Source organism: Centroberyx affinis, unplaced genomic scaffold, assembly GCF_046629955.1.
Source record: "Centroberyx affinis isolate AG114_WGS23_722 - 3 ecotype Tasmania unplaced genomic scaffold, CSIRO-AGI_Caff_v1 ptg000177l_1, whole genome shotgun sequence".
Taxonomy (NCBI): Eukaryota; Metazoa; Chordata; class Actinopteri; order Beryciformes; family Berycidae; genus Centroberyx; species Centroberyx affinis.
The window spans coordinates 257,034-276,308 of record NW_027278874.1 but is presented as its reverse complement, the minus strand read 5'-3'; the positions used below and the strand labels follow the sequence as shown (position 1 = coordinate 276,308).

At 41.0% G+C, this 19,275-nt stretch overlaps 5 non-coding genes and 1 pseudogene across 5 annotated transcripts; 1 reads left to right on the top strand and 5 right to left on the bottom strand.

Annotated features, from left to right (window-relative positions):
* LOC139657589 (contactin-associated protein-like 4) overlaps nucleotides 1-19,275 on the top strand; it is a 78,471-nt pseudogene that overhangs the window by 25,362 nt on the left and 33,834 nt on the right.
* trnal-caa (transfer RNA leucine (anticodon CAA)) lies at nucleotides 7,884-7,966 on the bottom strand. The gene has a single exon. It is a non-coding gene; the product is annotated as a tRNA-Leu (tRNA).
* trnal-caa (transfer RNA leucine (anticodon CAA)) lies at nucleotides 8,355-8,437 on the bottom strand. The gene has a single exon. It is a non-coding gene; the product is annotated as a tRNA-Leu (tRNA).
* Nucleotides 8,991-9,073, bottom strand: trnal-caa (transfer RNA leucine (anticodon CAA)). The gene has a single exon. It is a non-coding gene; the product is annotated as a tRNA-Leu (tRNA).
* On the bottom strand, nucleotides 9,573-9,655 carry trnal-caa (transfer RNA leucine (anticodon CAA)). Its single transcript has one exon. It is a non-coding gene; the product is annotated as a tRNA-Leu (tRNA).
* Nucleotides 11,846-11,928, bottom strand: trnal-caa (transfer RNA leucine (anticodon CAA)). Its single transcript has one exon. It is a non-coding gene; the product is annotated as a tRNA-Leu (tRNA).

The window sequence follows — 19,275 nt, the reverse complement described above, 5'->3', positions numbered from 1 at the left end:
CTGAGACTGGGGATGACCTCACCGCCAACAAGAGGGGGAACCAGGGAGAGAGAGAGAGAGGGGGGGGGGGGAGACGATCAATAGAGTGATTTCCTATTTGTTTGCCCTCAGACCTCTCATATTGATTCTAGATTTATCTTTCCAGTCATTCGAGCAGGAATCAAATTATCCATCCCATGAAACACTTTGTCTTAAAGTCCTCTCTCTCTCTCTCTCTGTCTCTCTCTCTCTCTCTCTCTCTCCCTCGCTCTCTCTAAATAATATTGTTCCATTAATCCATCCCAATAAAGTGGTCTTATTTGTTTTTAAGTCTCACCATCCAACCTCTCATATTGATTGCCCCAGTCTCTTTCCACTCATCCAGACTGTAATCAAATAACTCATCATAATAAATGTGTTTACAGGACACACATTCCCTCTGTCATAAACTCCACACTCCTGCTTTCTCTCTCTGGATGAAGTTGTTTCTCTCATCCAAGCTGTGATCAAATGTTTCATCTCACCAAATGGGTTGAAATACCAAACAGACATTTATCATATTGTTCATAATCTCCCTCTCTGTCTCTTGTTTTTCTCTCTCTGTCTCTTGTCTCTCTGAAGTTGGAATTGTCTCTCTCTGAAGAATATCTAATACATTTTTAATGACTGGCTGTGTTCAGCTCCTTCTATAGTTCCTTCTCTCAGCAGAAAGTCTCTCTCCCAGTACTTTTGGGGATGCAGAAATGGATCTGCTAATTTGGACCTGCTGGTGTTCATCTATCATTAATGATGTCCCGCTATGTTTTCTCTGCAGTTTTTAGGATTAGGTAAATTTTCACATATTTGGCTGCAGTTCTCTGTGCCGGTATGCAGATATCCAGTAGTCCCTAATGAGATGAGAGAGTGTGACCTCGGTGTGCTGCTCTCTGTGGGATACTGAGAAGATTAAAATATTCAGCCACAATAAGGCGGCTGGGATGTTGCAGCCTTCATTAGGCTGGTTTTCCCTTGACACCCAGGTCAGATAATGAAAAGAAAACAGACTACCAGGTCAGAGAATGAGGAGAAAACAAACCAAAGGGTCAGATAACAAAGAAAAAACAGACTAGCATGTCAGATAACTAAAAGAAAACAGTTTGCCAGGTCACATAACGAAAAGAAAACAGACTGTCAGGTCATTTAACTAAAAGAAAACAGACTGTCAGGTCACTTAACAAAAAGAAAACAGACTGCCAGGTCACATAAATAAAAGATAAGTAAAACTGCCAGGTGTGATAAGTAATAGAAAACAAACCAGCAGATCAGATATTAAAGAGAAAACAGACTTCCAGGTCAGATAACTAGGAGAAAACACTTAACTTACCAGGTCAGTCACTAGTAAAAAACAGACAACATACTGTATATTTTCTGTATTAGGAGAAAACTAATACTTTGTGTCCAGTCCAAGCCTCTGAACTGGTCTACTGAAGGCTGAGGTTTCAGAACAGACCAACACATTCATTTGATTTGAATTTCTCCACAGGGATTATTAAAGTTTCATTTTTATCTTATCTCATCTTATACACAAGGTTTAATTTTTTCCTCCTATGAATGCTGAGAGTATCTTTTAGACTTTGCAGATTAAACAGTGATGGTGCATTGATTGAAAGATAATCGAGTCTCCCTTTGCTGCCTAATGATATCATAATGTTATCATTTCCATTTCTCACTATGTGATAAATTCAGTCTAATAGTCTAATAACAGTCTAATTGTCATTCACCGACCTTCTTACCCTCTCTTCCCGCTCCACTTCTTCCTCCCCCTCCTCCCCCTCCTCCTCCTCTGTTCCAGGCAGGAGTTCGTCCTCTGAAGTCCAGCGTCTTGTCTCCCTCGGCAGCCTGCTGGACGACCAGCACTGGCACCAGGTAGCAGTGGAGCAGCTCAGCGCTCACCTCAACCTCACTGTGGACAAAAACACACAGCAGGTTCAAATCCCAGCCGAGTTCAGCCACTGGCACATCGAGCAGGTGGGGTGAAACTATAAGCCACTTACAATCAATTCAAAACTAGCTAATTATTTTACTGTAAAATTGGAGATGCATTGTATTTGTATCATTCCATGTACCTGTGACCCTCCTGTGTTATTTCCCCCATCCAGCTGAGTGTCGGGGCAGTCCAAGCCCTCGGCTCGCGGAAACCAGTCATCTCCAAGACGAACTTCCATGGCTGCCTGGAAAACCTGTTTTACAACAGCCTCAACCTGATAGACCTGGCTAAACAGAAAGACCACCAAGTTACTGTGATGGTAAGTTAATTTACTGCTAACTATTGACCTAGCTAAACAGAGCGACCACCAAGTTACTGTAATGGTAAGTTAATTTAATGGTAACTATTGACCTAACGCTAGCTAAACAGAGTGACCACCAAGTTTCGGTGGTCAGTTAATATACTGGTAGCCTAAATATTGACCTAGCTTAACAGAACAACCACAAACTTACTGTAATTGTAAGTTAATTTACCAGTAACTATTCAGCTTGCTAAACAGAGCGACCACCAAGTGCCTATAATTGTAAGTTTATTCATACTTGTACATGACAGAATGAAGAGCAAGTTACTGGAAGGTGTGTTTACAGACTTCGAACTATGCAGTAGGTCACTGTAATGCTAAGTTAGCTGATAGCTATAAAACTATACGAACCTGATAGACCTAGCTAAACAGAACGACCGTCAGCTTACACAGGTTGCCCTTATTTTGATGGAATGTGTGGTTTAGTAGGACATATACAGTATATTGTTATGATACCTTTTACATTCGATTGTAGGAATTTCATTCCAAAAATTAGTCTGTAGTTTATGTAGTGAGTTATATCTGTGGGGAGACTACCGTCAGGGAGAGGCCGACAGCTTTGTGTTTTTCAAGTTGAGCTCGAGGCTCTGTGCCTTTATATCTGAGAGAGAATACATCATCAGTAGCTGGAGCAGGGCCACCTAACATAAGACCCGCAAGATGAATTTGGCCCTCCACAAAATTATTTTTGGCCCTCCAAAGGCTTCCAGAGATTGATAAGATATTCTGTTTGGTGTTTTTTTGTGACTTGCTTATTACAAGGCATCTAACAAACACAGTGAGGACATAGGAGCTAAGAATCCAGTGCCGACTGGTTTCATTTCTAAATCATCAGTGTCCCTCCATGGCAAAAAGTTTGGGCGCCTCTAGGCTACAGCAACTGTCAACTCCCATGATAACCAATTATTCAACACATCACACAAACACCACAGGTCAGCGTGTGTGTGTGTGTGTGTGTGTGTGTGTGTGTGTTTGTACCTGTGTTTGGGAAGTCAGACCCTCCAGGTCTCTATCCTGATGCTGCTCCTAATGAGCTGCTAGTTCGTTAATGAAGCTAACAAGGACCTTGATGAGGACAGTGAGTGAGGAGACAGCAGAGGAGTGTAGATGGTGGTAGACCTCCACTATGCATCCTCAGCTTGCCTATTAGGACCTTCAGAGGTTTCTACAGTGACAGAGAGGAGAGATAGCTCAGTAGAGAGAAGCTTTGAACCGTTTCTGCAGGTATTAATAAACTGCTTCTCATTGCAGTACAGGAACAGAGAGATATGTATCTGGCTTAAACATTATTTTTTTATATTTAATTTTATACTCATTGTTTTATTGCTTTTATGAAGTAAAGATGTCACTACTGTTTTATTTATAAATTACTGTTATTATTTTTGTTTTCTTCTATCTTGTGGTTTCATCATTGCTTTGCCTCTTGTGATGTTGATTGTCTGTCCGCTGGAAAGCACTTTGAGTTGCTTCTCTGCATGAAAGATGCTATACAAATAAAGATATTTAAATTATTATTACTATTATTAATAATAAAGGCTGTTAGAGAAGAGAACAGTCTGATTTAATACAGAGACTAAATGTTAAAGGGGGCCATGATTACAAAGAACATAAAAAATCAAAGGAGTCCTCTGATATTTGTGTGTGTGTGTGTGTGTGTGTGTGTGTGTGTGTGTGTGTGTGTGTGTGTGTGTGTGTGTGTGTGTGTGTGTGCGTGTGTCTGTCTGTCTGTCTGTGGCTTTTTAGACTTTTTAAGGTCACTTTTTACTTTGTGTTTTTTTGCAAAAGTATCTGCCCACTCCACCGTGAATTATTGCATATCACTTTAACTGCTCTACAAAGGGCTTTTAGATGTCATATAGCGCTGGTGTGTTTCCTGACCATTATAAAGATAGCAGGCTGATATTCCCTACAGAGAAGCCGGACTGTAATATATTACAACTGCAGCCTCAGCAATGGGCCTGGTGTCATTACCACTACTCAAAACAATGGACCGCAACGGAAATGTCTATGTAGTATTGTTCACACATCCCCCCCCCTTCGCTCTCTCTCTCTCACCTCCAGGCTGCTGGGTGACTTTGGTATTTTCAGTTTGCTTTCCTGGTGCTTATTCTAAGCCTGGCTGATATCATTATGGTAATACCAGTGTCCTCTTTAAGGAGACTTGCTGATGAGATCTCTGTGACATCGGGTCACACCCACACACCCTCTGCAACTGATTAATATTCATGTTTTATGTTGTTTCATCTCTCTTGTAATCAATTTCTGTCCCACCTCTTCCCTCTCCACTCTATATTTCTCTCTCTCGCTCTCTCTCTTAGGGCAATGTGACCTTTTCATGTGCTGAGCCAGTTTCCGTTGCCGTGACGTTCACCGGCCCCCAGAGCTTCCTCCAGTTGCCGGGGGCGACAGCATCGTCGTCAGGGGGCGTGTCTGTGGGGCTTCAGTTCCGGACGTGGAACAAGGCGGGGCTGCTGCTCACCTTTGACCTCCCCCTGCAAGGGGGCGTGGTCTGGCTGTACCTGAGTGAGGCCAAGCTCCGCCTACAGATCCACAAGGCTGGCAGGGCGCTGCTGGAGCTCAGTGCAGGTCAGTCTATCCCCTAATACAGTGATTCTCAACCTTTTTCATATCAAGGACCCCTAACTTAGTACACATTAGAGCCATGGACCCCCATTAACCTTAACAACTAAAAGCTAACTCCTTTCCTTTAAACCTGAACACTTTACCCCTAATCTTTAATCCTTAATCACTTACCCCTAACTTTAACCCCTAACCCTTAACCCTTAAACCCCCTTACCCTTAACCCGTAAACCATCTAATCCCTAACCCCTAACCTCATACAGATCCATAAGGCTGGCAGGTCTCAGGTCAGTCTCACAGAGGATCCAGGGATTCAAAAGTCAAAATTTCTGATCCAGTTTTCTGACCCAGATTTTGTGTTTTTTCATATGTTAACAGTGTAGAACTGATCAGGCTTGGGTCACAAATAGTTAAAAGGTGAAAATGTACTTCAAATGTGTGTCTGTGGGTGTGTTCTCCCAGGTTCTGGTCTGAATGACGGTCAGTGGCATTCGGTGGAGCTGAACTCCAGACGAGGTCGTCTCACCGTCACAGTGGACAAAGAGGAAGGAGGCACCGCTCACGCCAGCCCCTCATTCCCTGTCACCACGGGAAGCCACCTCTTCTTTGGTGGTAAGAGTGGAACATCTATGTTGTCAACAGCATCTTTGTTGGCAAGTTAAATTCTGTCATGTGTCAGAAAACTGTAGAAGCTGCTGATCACTAGGCTGTTACAGTATATTGAGCTGAATACTGGACATGCCTGGGTGATATGTTGACTGGATATTCATTAGAGAAATACAAACAGGAGAAACACAGAGTAAACATAATTAGTGTAGGAGTGGTGTCACTAAATGTAATTAAGCAAGTAGTTTAACTACATTTTGCCATAGCATGGTGTTAATTCAACGAAACTCAAATTTGGTTAGTGTTTTTAGTAGTTTAATAGTTTTTTTATATCATTTAATTGGGGGAAAATGCATTTATTCATTTATTTATTCATTCTTATTTATTTATTTATTCATTCATGAATTTATTTCATTGCTTTCATTGCCTCTCACGTCTTGAGTCAGCTTCCTTTGATCCCCATTTTTTCTTTCATCTTGACGACTACAAAGGCCCAGACAATGCAGTCACACTGAATCCCAACCCACCGACTGTAGTAGTAAGCTCACTGCATTTATTTTTTTTGACGCAAGTAATTTTAGTTAACAAAACTATTTCTTCTTCTAACTGGTAGATCGTAAAACTATACTTTCAAAGGAGCTTCCCCAACGCTACCCATAATGCTGTGTGACATTTTGCCGAATAATGGAATAATTAACCAATCACCTAAACCAACCCCAAAATGACACTAGACCTGTGTCCGTGTTTCTGATTCAGTATAGTTTCAATGTGTTGAATTTGCCCTGAAACATGTTAATATTTGCCACATCTTATATGTGTGTGGCCAGTTCTTACCTCTACAACTGTGAATGCACTGAACAAAATTCAGACCCAGCTCATGGCTGTAATTTAATAATGAAAGTTATAAGTCTGTTTTATCTTTCTCTCTCTCCTCTGCTCTCCTTCTTTCCACTCCTGCCTCTCTCTCTCATTACTTTTTCCATTTCTCATGCTGCTCCCCTCTCTCCTCTCTCCCTTATTTTACCTCCTTTTCCCCCTCCTGCTTCGTTTCCTCTCTTTTCTCTTCTTCTCTCTTCTTTCTTTCTCTCCTCTCCTCTCTCTGTGTTTCATTCTCCACTGGCTCTCTTGCCTCTGTTCTTTTTTTTTTTAATCTAATCTCTCCTGTCCTCTCTCTGCTCAGCAATACTGCAGTCCAGGCATGTTCTTTAACTGCTGTAGGCTTTGTAACCTGCAGCACGTACACACTCGCTCACAAACACACATATGCTCGTATGCCTGTGGGCGTACACACACACACAGCCACACACACACCCACTCTATCTCCTCATCCAAATTAAATTGACTACAAAGGAAAGAAAGTACCCCGTTTTCCTTTGATCAAGGCTTGGCTGTAAGTTACATTATTCCAGCCACTCAGGAATAAACAACACACCACAAATCACAGCTCAACTCTCTGTGTGGTAGAACACATTCACCATAGCTGCACTTTAACCCCTATAGTAAACCACAGTGGGTTTTAATCCCTATAGAAAACCACAGTGGGTTTTAACCCTTATAGTAAATCATAGTGGGGTGTAATCCGCTGCTAGTTGTGTCATCTATGAGATCATGTACATCATCTATGAGATATTGTCTTCCCTTTAAATTGCCTTTAAATTTCCATTTCAGTCCAGTCTCTAAAGCATTGAACAATATTTTCATGGATGTGGATATTCCTTAATTGAAGAGTTGCAGCACCTGTTTGTACCCATCTACATCTGTTGTTTCATGTGCAATAAACTCACCACCTCTTGTTCTATTGGCAGGCTCTTGTCATGTGATCTCGTATCTGTTGTTTGATTGGCTGAACTGCTGTCCTCCCTCTCCTGTCCAGGTTGTCCTGCGGAGGACGACAGTCAGGAGTGCAGAAACCCCTTTAACGTGTTCCAGGGCTGCATGCGTCTCCTGACTCTGGACCACCAACCGGTGGACCTGATCACGGTGCAGCAAAGGCTGCTGGGAAACTACAGCCAGCTGCAGTTCGACATGTGTGGCATCATCGACAGGTCAGTCCCCAAAAAACTAATCTGATTGGTTGGTCATTGAACTGAACCTTATGCTCTCTGCCATCCACTGTGACACATCAACATAGGGAAATATTCTGCCACTCTTTATAACAGAGTTCAGTTTACTAATGGTATTCCAGTCATAGATGAAGGTGATTTCACTGTTTAGCAGGTAATCAGTGAAATCCCCTGGTGTAGTTTTTGGTTGGATGAAAAGCTGCAGACACTTGGCAGTATTGTCTGACTTGACTCAATGTTCACAGTACATTCAACACGTACAGTATATCCTTCAGTAACGTCTGACATTAGATTTTCCTCTACTTACTCCCAGCAATCAAAACTGTCCTACCAGGAGTGGGGTTTGAACCCACGCGGACATGTGTCCATTGCATCTTGAGTGCAACGCCTTAACCACTCGGCCATCCTGGTTACCTAAAGGTCTTTGTTTGAAAGGTCACAAACCAATTCTGTGAAGATAAACTCCTCAGCTGTGTTATCTGTCCAAGAAACTACTCAAGAGCATAGGAACAGCTGTTTATTGGAGCAAGTAAACTGGAACCATCATTTTTGTAACAAAAGTAGGGTCTGAATAGTATGTGTTACTTAGATTTTAAATCCAAGCACCTTAATCACACAGGCTTACTAGTTACATGAAAGATCCAGCATGAAAAGTCAAAGGTGAAGCTGTTAATGATGATGATGATGATGATGACCTCAATATTGGTATTTGTCCTGGGACAGAAGTGAAAATAAATATGGAAAGAGGTTGTCGAAACCAGGATACATTGATAAGGCCAAGAAAGGAAGAAAACACAACTACCAGGAGTGGGATTTGAACCCACGCGGACATGTGTCCATTGCATCTTGAGTGCAACGCCTTAACCACTCGGCCATCCTGGTTAGATAAAAGGTCAGAAACCAATCCTGTGAAGATAAAGAGTTCAGCTGTTGTTTGTCTTTGAAGCTACTGACTGATTGCTTTATCAAGAGCTTAGAGGGGAAAAAACAAGTAAGAACACAAGGACTGAGACTCAAATTATTGCCTACTGTTGCGATAGATCCACAGACACTGGAAATAATTTTGTTGTTAGCAGAGAGGGTGAATAAAGTCCATTAGGCGGTTAAAGAAAGAGTTTTCAATGGAGACCTCCATCGGTTGGAACTTTCTCTCTACAGGACTAAGCTTAATCCAAGACTGTTACCCTATATCCTTTGGTTACTTGCCAAATTTTTAACATATATTAGTCTAAGTAATTGATCCTGGCAGTCAAACCCACAACGACATACAGTATGTCATTGCAGCTGACGTGCAATCACTCAGCAGTCCTGAACTTGTAGAGTCATTTGACTTGGTATAGCTAGAGCATAGAACGACACACTGAACAGTCTATAACTGGTTGAAGAGCATTTCAGCCTCTTTGATATGGTTTTGGACCACAAAGGTTGGCCAAAGTACCAGGAGTGGGACTTGAACCCACAAGGACATGAGTCTATTGCATCTTGAGTGCAACACCTTAACCACTCGGCCATCCTGGTCACATGAGGAGCTTGTAAAGATGAAGCACTACGTATTATATTTTACTTTATAGTCAAGCGCACAGAAACCACCATTTATTTCAGTAAACACTCTGGATTGTTTGCTTGGTTACTAGGACTGGTGTTTGAAACCATGCGGGGGCTTGTCTATTGGATCCAACCGCTCACAAATCCTGGTGCAGTTAATGAAGACAATGTGTTATTGCTTGGTTCTGGGACACGTCAACATACATTAGAGACAAGAAGACAGAATGACCCACTGAACAGTCTCTACCTCTAGGCTATATCTTTTGAGTACCTGTGACATTCAGAACATGTTTAAAGAGCATTTCTCTGTTTGGTGGTTTTACTTGGTTCAATGTTGGTAGGCCAAATAAAGAAACACCTTTCACTTGTTACATTTCAAAGACTTTTGAAGAGCATTTCTTTCTGGTTCATACTGTAAATGTATAAATTGAAGCAAGAAATTCATTATTTCATTTACTCCCACTCACTCTTCTACCAGGAGCTGGACTTGAACCCACGAGGACATACATCCATTGCATCTTGAGTGCAACACCTTAACCACTCGGCCATCCTGGTTAAGTGCTGGTCTTTGTTTGAAAGGTCCTCACGTATGAGACATCAAAAAATAATTCTGTAAAGATACAGCACTATGCATTCCTCTGTCCTTGAAGCTACACAAAATTGTTCAAACCCCATTGTTTCCCAGAAATGAGGTTTAAACACACAACGACATACTATATCCATTGGACCTGAATCACTTGTCCATCCTGGTGCAGTTTATGATGAGGATGTTGTGTTGTTGCCTATTCTTGAAATGTGTTTACATTAAAGCTAATTCTAAAGTTTATCATGGAGAATATAGTCTGCTGAACACTCTATGCTGCATATTTTTGGACATTTAGGCATTTTTTTTAAGAGAATATTTCCTCCATTGTTACATGGTACATTGAGAACCCAAACTTAGAAATCATTAATCTACTGGATCTTAATTCTCAGAGGAAGCCAAGAGGTTGTATATATACATTTTTTCACATTAATTATTAACACTGTTGTATGGCCTCTGCAAGTGGAGTTGAATTCCAAAACACTATTTAGCCATTTCAGGAAAAAGTAAACATTGCCTGCAGTTCATCATTCATTATTCCCAAATTTACAGGATCCAATACTGTATATAGAAGTGTTGTCATTGAGTCAAACAACATAATTAGTTTTATTTTTGTGCTTCCAGCTGGGGTCTAACAGTGGTTGCCACTTTTTTCAAATAGAGGATATCTCATTTTAGAACAAAATTCAAGTCAAAAAACAGTCTTTTCTAACAGCATTTTCGCGATAAATGGGTTATTTGGCAGTAGTGGGTTGGATACAAAGAGAGCAATGGCAGCATTGTTTTTCTGTCAATCAGGAGTGTGTTGGTGGATGTTTTTTTCCTTGATTGTTTTGTCATGAGACGTAACTTTTTGTTGTGGTGAAATGTGATTTTTCTTTGCTTTTCTTTTTTGGCAGATTAATTTATTTGTGAGGTGAAGCGGGTGTTGGAGAGAGATTGCACCACCCAGGAGACACACACAAATACACACAAACAATCACAGCATTTCCCTTATGAAATATAGAATTATTGTTCAGTGGAGACCAGAGGTGTGAAATAACCACTGTGACAATCCTGTTTGTTTTATTCTTACTGATAGCTGCCAAGTCAACTTTTCATCTTGGTCTTTGGTCTGTTCATATTGTAACAGGTTTTGTTCTGGTTTATCTGCTTGGCACCATCATTAACTCATTATTGATACTGAGCATCATCACAGCTATCTGATGTGTTAGCACTTAGTGTCTCAGTAGGTAGAGCATGGTGCTAATGATGTCAGGGTATGCGGTTTGATTCCTACTCCTGCTGCATTCTTTACTCATGCTACTGTAAGTAGTACTGTAACTGTTTGGATAAAAGTGTCAACCAAACACCTAACATTATGTGATTATTATCTCTACTCCAGTAATCTCTGAGAGAAAGTGAGGGAAATACAGAAAGAGTCAAAGATATATTAATAGAAAGAGCATGAGTGAGGAAAAGGTCAGGAACATTTACCTTTCTATATTACCTCTCTGCCATTTTATTATCATCATTATGAACACCACTTTAGTAATATCTGACAGGGAGAGAGAGAGAGGGGTAGACAAACAGACAGACTGGGTTCGTCATTGTTTATTATCATCTCCATTTTCATCTTCACTTCAGTAATCTCAGAGAGAGAGAGAGAGAGAGAGAGAGAGAAAGTCATGTGGAGCAGAACCAATGGCTTGCTGACTTAATGACACATTAAAAGTGCAGCACAATTGAAGCCACAATTATAACAATTATAAACTCTCCTCTAGACCATAACCAGCACACACACACACACACACACACACACACACACACACACACACACACACACACACACACACACACACTCACACATATAGGCCTACTACATTTACACAGCTACATATAAATACACAGCTACACACACACATTCAACAAACCACATATCCCTCACCAAAGAGGGAGAATCTGCTCCAGTGGTTTTAATTAAATCTCTTCCTGTTTCCACATTCATCAGATTATTATTCAGCAGAATAAAGTTCCTCCACAGATCTGACTGCTCACTGGAACAGAACAACAAAATCCTGCTGCTGTTGTTTCCCAGAGAAAGACCAAAAGAAACCAGAAATCCTCCTGTATGTTCCCTCGCTGTAACTCTGTTGATAAAACTGTGGGTCCATGTGATATAATACCAGGAGTGGGACTTGAACCCACGAGGACTTGAGTCCATTGCATCTTGAGTGCAACGCCTTAACCACTCGGCCATCCTGGTCATACAGTTTTTCTTTCTCATTGTACAGTATCTCACTTGATACTACCTCACTTGTTCAGCTTATGGTCCAAAATGTCAATATAAATCTGTGTGAGGGTGTGAGTGTGTTTGAACATGTGTTTCATTGCTTTCATCAACACAAAAGACAACCTACACTTATTTAGTCGAATAGACAGACAGAACTGACACAGAAGCTCATCAGCAGTCAGACAGATACTGACTAAACCAAGGATCATATCTGTTCATATTTCTGATGACTGGCACACTGGAGTTCATCACATCAACCCTCATAACCCTGAACTTGAGGAATACTCTCCCTGAACCTCCACCTAGAACTCTACCACACACACACACTTACGAGGGCGATAATGTGAATTTAAAGTGAATGATAAGTTCTGTATCTACGAGTCCCCAGCTTACATTTAGATTAAAGCAATATAGAGATAAATGGAGGTAAAAATCTCACTGTAGCAGGCAGCCAGGCTGCTGAGTCAGGGGTTTTATCTGAAGGAGGGGCAGATTCTGTATAGTCATCTCTTTTCTCTTCAGTATGTTCGCCTGGTTTTTCCTATACACAAATATATATACACACACCCACGAAAACATGCATTTCTAAATATATAGACACTGACAGAAACATACACATGCAGCCTCCCAGTATGGCAAATCAACACACACGTTGCGTCTGTCAGCCAGCGGCTCTACCACTGGGATACAAAATGTTTGTCCCTCACAGGGATTTGGCTCAGAGCACAGGAGAGGACACACACACACACATGCTGAAGAAGGGAGTCAGGGTATTAGCATTGTTTGTGTGTGTGTGTGTGTGTGTGTGTGTGTATGTGTGTGTGTGTGTGTGTGTTATGCCAACCTCCTGGAGGTACCAGTCTGTCCTGCAACAGATGGAAAGCAACCTAAGTGAGATAAAAATACATTTTCTGACCATCTCCTGTGTGTGTGTCCGTCTGTCTGTCTGTCTGTCTGTCGCTCTGTCTATCCGTCTGTCTGTCTGTCTGTCTGTCTGTCGCTCTGTCTATCCGTCTGTCTGTCTATCCGTCTGTCTGTTGTCTGTCTGTCTGTCTGTCTGTTGCTCTACCTTTCCCAGTAACATTGTAGACCAGGAGCTGAGCTGTGTTAGTTTAACCAGAGATGAATAGAGCCTGGAGAAATTGGATTCCTATTATAAGTCCTACTATAAAAGCTATGATACATTACACTGTTACATTGCTCACTTTAAGGGTGCAGTCACACCTACAGTCAGTTTTCATTGGTCTGAACCATAGTTAAAAAGCTTCCTTTGTTGCATTGTTGTATTTGGTTTGTTTTGGTTCTCACTGCCCAATTATAGGCAAACCGGCATAATAAACAAAAGTCACATGGACTCACAAGTAGCTCGTATTTTGGACAGTGAGTGTTGGTGACCTGTCATCCTGCCAGGTTAGAGAGGGGGAGTCAAAACAAATCTGCTGGCTATCAGATGTCAACATTACTCTCCTTATACACATAAAACCTTGAAATTTGTGGTTGTTTCTGTAGTTGGTTGGATTACGTTCTCACTCCTAACGAATCGCACCGCAGTTCTCTTGGTTATATGGTGCCATGTGAGTTTGAACAGCATTGTTCAAACCGAACTCAAGGAGTAAACGCTCCAGAGTTTGAATAAACCACTCCAAACAGGCTCTGTATAAACGCACCCTTAGTTAAACTACAAAAATACCTGTAGAGGATATAAACCGTGTGAGTCCAGTTCCCTCTCCACTGTAGGTTTGTGTTTGTCCAACTTTTTTTCCCCCTCCCGCTGTCTCTCACTGTCTCTATATCTGTCTGTCTCTGAAGTCACAGTCTCCTGACCTCATTCCACTGTCTAAATACAGTTTATTTTCACAGTCACAGCCTTTCCATCTCTCCACTGTCCCTTCAATCCTTCTAACTATCCCTATTCTCCCTCCATCCTCTGTCTCTCTCACATACAAATACAGACATTCAACTTTCAACTTTGCGAAAGTCCCAAGTCAGTTTTCACTCTTGAGGCACGTCTCAAGCCAAGTCTAGATATAGATTACCAAGTCAAGTCCAAGTCATTAATGTCAAGTCCAGTCCTGTATCAATTTAATATCTTAAAGAAAACTAAATATCTAGGACTTTTCAATGCAATATGGTTTTAATAGGATAAAAACTTGGTAAGAGCATCATGAGTTTGATTTCTATAATCAGTTTCAACTTCAATAAATTCAATCATTCCATACAAATTCAGAAAACAGAATTTAAATTCAGTCGTCTGCTGGAACAAATCTCATCACTTTCAATCTGAGTCATTTACACAAACGCAAGATCTCAAGTCAAGACTTTAGAAACCTTATCAAGTCATCAAAGCACAAGTCAGAGTCAAGTCCCAAGTCACCAGAACCCAAGTCAAGTCGAGTCTCAAGTCTTCTCTCCATGCATCAAGTCAAGTCTCAAGCAATTCAAATTGTGACTTGAGTCTAACTCAAGTCTGCCTCGAGTCCAAGTCATGTGCCTCTGCTGTGTACTACAGATCCACACTATGCAGAGGAAAACACGACATTCAAAGCCTCACTGGAGTGTTTCTCTCTTTGTTTTTGTTTTTTTCAAGTTCACTGACCTCATTTTCTAAATAAGGTATATTTTCACAGTCACTGCCTCCCCATCACTCTTCAGCTCCCTCCCTCCTACACAGAATGGGTGTCAGGATTGCTATAGCACCATGATATATACATATATACATAAACAACACACACAGAGCTTCAGTGAAGTCCCCTGGGAGATGGATTCATGTGAGCAGCTTCTTCAAACAGTCTGACAGCACTTTAGAGCAGCAGCATGCTTCAACATCAGAGAAGATCTGGTGCTGATGAGAAGAGAGAGGATGTTCTCCATCTGTCAGGGGAAAAATCAGCTCTTTTTATGGCATGAAATGATTAAAAAAAAAAAAAACATATGCAAAGAAAGGAAGCTGTGAAGTAGTGATGCTTTTTTATCTTCCTGAGAAAAGGTGAGAGGTTGAATCGTCTCCAGAAGCTGAGTTGTGTTGTTTTTCAAATCAACAACCTCCCACAACATGTTATGAGCTCCTCCTCCTGACATTAAGAATAAAAGACTTTTTGTTTTCAGTGCTTCTTTTACTCCTGACCCTCCTACGCTCCTGTTTAGCAGAATATTAATGTGTGCTGATGGCTGTGAAATAAACAACATCCTTGAGAATATATCCGGTGAAAGGCTTTTCCTTCATGAAATGGAAAATTAAACATAAAAAGACGGTCATTTTGAAGTAGTTTTCTCTCTCTTTGAGGGATGAGTGGGAGTTTGAGAGCTTTTTTTTTTCTCCCAAGAGCATCTTTCAGTCCTCAGTGTCATCAGAAGGAGCCTGGTGGTTAGAAAGACTGTCCTGTAACCCAAAGGTCACAGGTTTGATCCTGTGGCCGCCAGTGTGTCCATCAGCAGCTGTCTGTCCTGTCACAGTGTCCTTTGGTCCAAAACACTGAGGCTGCTCACTTATTGTAAGAGTGGCAGTGAAAAAGCTAAAATGTAAATGATGTTTCAGCTGCCTCTTCATATAAAATGTTTACTCCTCTTGACTAACAGATGAAAGGACTCTTTGGAGCCGAGTTTTTAAAGCAGCAGATCCAGGAGAATTGTTTCCAAATGTTCAAGCTGCTGCACCAAACAAATTGATTTTTCAAATCAGCCCCTCTCAGAATACACTTTTTAAATTCACTCAATTTGTGCTCCTCTTGACAGTTAAATTAAATCTATTTTTTTTTTTGCTTCAAGTCTTGTTTTTATTCCAGTCTCTTTCACTCCTGTCCATCAGAATATTGCTGAAGGACTGTTGATTGAGATTGAAATAACATCCTTGAGAAACTTTGATTAACTTTTGAAAGACTAAGTGCATTCTCTCTCTCTCTCTTTCTCTCTCTCTCTCTACATGTCTCTCTCTCTCTCTCTCTCTCTCTCTCTCTACATGTCTCTCTCTGTCTCTCTCTCTCCTTCCCTCTCTCTGTCTCTCTCTCTGCATGTCTCTCTCTCTCTCTCTCTCTCTCTGTCTCTCTCTCTGCATGTCTCTCTCTCTCTCTCTCTCTCTCTCTGTCTCTCTCTCTGCATGTCTCTCTCTCTCTCCCTCTCTCTCCCTCTCTCTCAGGTGTTCTCCCAGTCACTGTGAACATGGCGGCAGCTGCAGTCAGTCCTGGACCGTCTTCCACTGTAACTGCTCTGACAGCGGCTACAGCGGAGCGACCTGCCACAGCTGTAAGTCACCTGTCAGTCAAACAGCGTCACATGACCACTTAAGAGAGGGGCGAGAGACATAGACAGACAGAGAGAGAGAGGGAGAGAGAGTGTGGGAGAAATAGGGCAATGAAGGCAGATATTTCCTTCTACATAATTGGATTTCAGCTAAGAGGCTGATCAAATGGAGATAGGTATTGAAAGGTAAGATAATATGAATTTTTAATAATCCCAGTGGAGAAATTGGGTTGCTAATAGGCTACAGCAAAGAAAAAAATTGAATATAAAGAAGATTTAAGTGGTTAATTATGGATTTAACTTGGATAGTACATTACTACCAAAGTGTTTGTAACTATAGCAATCATCATTATCGTTATTGATTGCTATAGTTAACACTCAAAGAGCAGATCTTAACTGGTTCACTGCCAGTTCCTTCTATTCAAACCCATGAGAGAAAAACAGGAGAGTTTCCCACATCGTTCACCTCTGGACTTGTGTTTTTTGCTGATGTTTCTGTGAAAAATCTTCTGTGTCCACGTTGAGGGAATGTGTTGAGGAACGCTGTGGAGAATAAGAAAAATAAACAGCTGAATAGAGTGTGGGAATGTTTGTTTTGCCTTTTGGATATGGATTTGACTTTAAGCGCTTGATGCTTTGACTGCAGAGGAGGATGCAGTGGTGTGTGTATGTGTGTGTGTGTGATAGAGAGAGGGAGAGGGAGGGGCAGTAAAGGTATATACTGTGTTTTTATGTATTGAGTCTGTATAATGTATAATACATTACAGGAATACAGTATTCCTGTAGGAAACAGTTGGATTGATCTTTACTTTATGGATGTTGCTGTAGTAATAAAACCCTGGAGGATATGAGACAGAGATACAATGCAGATACAAATGTGTGAAGCAGTAAAACCTTGAATAATGTCTGTCAGCTGATGTGTTGATGTTGTTATTATTATTGATAATTGTATTGATCTCATTGTTTCGTCCCAGCTGTGTACCAGCAGTCCTGTGAGGCTTACAAACACCAAGGAAACACATCAGGACATTATTATATCGACGTGGACGGCAGCGGACCAATCAAACCACAGCTAGTCTACTGCAACATGACCGGTAACACACACACACACACACACACACACACACACACACACACAGTGGAGGACAGAAGGAGTTCCCTATTATAAACATTTATTCCTCCTTCACTCCTTCTTCTCTCTCATCCTCCCATCATCACTCAGCACTTTGCATCATTAACATTTACATAACTGTGAATGATGATGTTCCTCTCTTCCTCCCTCCACTCTCTCCCTTCACTTCTTCCCCCCCCCTCTCTCTCTCTCTCTCTCTTTCTGCCTGTGTCTTCATGCTTCCCATCATTTATATAATTGTATAAATATGATGATGATACTCTCTTCCTTCTGTTCTTATCTCTTCCTTTTCTCCCGTCTGTTTCACTTCTCTCTCTCTCTCTCCCTCTTCTCTCTATATATCTTTTTGTCTGTCTCTTTCTGTCTGTCTATGTCTCACTGCTTTACATCATTTGCATAATTGTATAAATATGAATGGTCATGATAATCTCTTCCTCTCCTCTTCTCTCTTGTCTGTCTTGCTCCATTTGTCTCTCTCAGTTTCAGTTTCAACTTGTTTTATTGGCATGACATGTAAACACATTTGTGTTGTCAAAGCATATAGAGGGGAAAATAGTAGTTGAAGGAAAAAGAAAGAGAATGGTTATAATAAAATCTGGCAATGACAGTAAAACTTAAGTATAAAAACTGAACATAAAAGATACTATCAGATGATTGAACGTAAAAGACTGTTTTAACTGTTCTCTCTCTGTCTGTCTGTCTCTCTCTCTCTCTCTCTCTCTGTCTCTCTCTCTCTCCACCAGAGGAGCAGACCTGGATGGTGATCCAGCACAACAACACAGATCTGACCAGAGTTCGACCGTCACCGGGCGGAGGAAACCAGCATTCAGCCCACTTTGACTACTCATCTGAAGACGAGCAGCTATCGGCCGCCATCGGCCAATCGGATTATTGCGAACAGGAACTGTCCTACCACTGCAGGAAGTCCCGCCTCCTCAACACACCAGGTGAGGCCCGTTAGTTGTTTTTAACCTTTATTTATCCAGAGAAGGTTTGCTGCATATATCCTCATATGTTCTGTGGATTTTTATCTCAGCTCTAAGATCTTGTCTGTTCCATTGTCTTTCAGTGGAAGAAAAAGATCAACACAGTCTGTAAACGAGTTCATTTTGAAAACACTGTATCTATTTTTGATTCAACAAATCATTACCTGAAGTTTGTCATTCAATATCTCTGAAAATCTACCATTTTATCAACAAAGGACTTGAATTATCTAGTACCCATTCAAATGTATCATAATTTAAGTTTTAATTCTGTGCTATCGTTGAGTGTAATGTTATAGTTTAACAGCAAGTCTCCCTTTTTTCAAACATGAGCGACTGTCCATCATCTGTCTAGTTTCAGCAGAGAGAGACAGCAGGGGAACTGTGTTGGACTGAAATCTCATTTTGGACCAAAACTCTTCAATTCAGAGACCAGCTGTGTTTTTTTTCCTCCATTTTTCCCCAATTCACAATCAAGAGTCATTTTACAAAGCTGTCATTGTAAATAATAATTTGCTCTTAATTGATTTGCCTGGTTAAATACAGGTCAAAGAAAGCTTTTCAGACAGAACAAACTGATTATTACGCTCTTTACTGGAAACTTGTTCGGGTTCCACAGATTTTCTTCCTGTTTACCAATGAGCCTGACAAATGGATCGTTTAGGATTTGTTTAAGGCCTCCTCCTTTTCGAATGAGTGTTGATTCAGATTAGTTTGTCTTTGTTTAGTCAAGTGTTTTCTTGTGCTTGTATCGACCCAAAGGCGGTGAGGAATTTGTCTTGGTGGCATTGGTACAGCAAATTATGCTTTCACAGTACATATGATGGACATACATACATTCAACACTCAGTTTTTTTGTTGCAGCTGTAGAGAAGAGTGTAGTGAGTGACCAGTGGGGCATCGGCCGATCGTTAATCTTCATTCATTATTATACTCATGCATTATAATCTTCATTCTTCATTAGTCTTA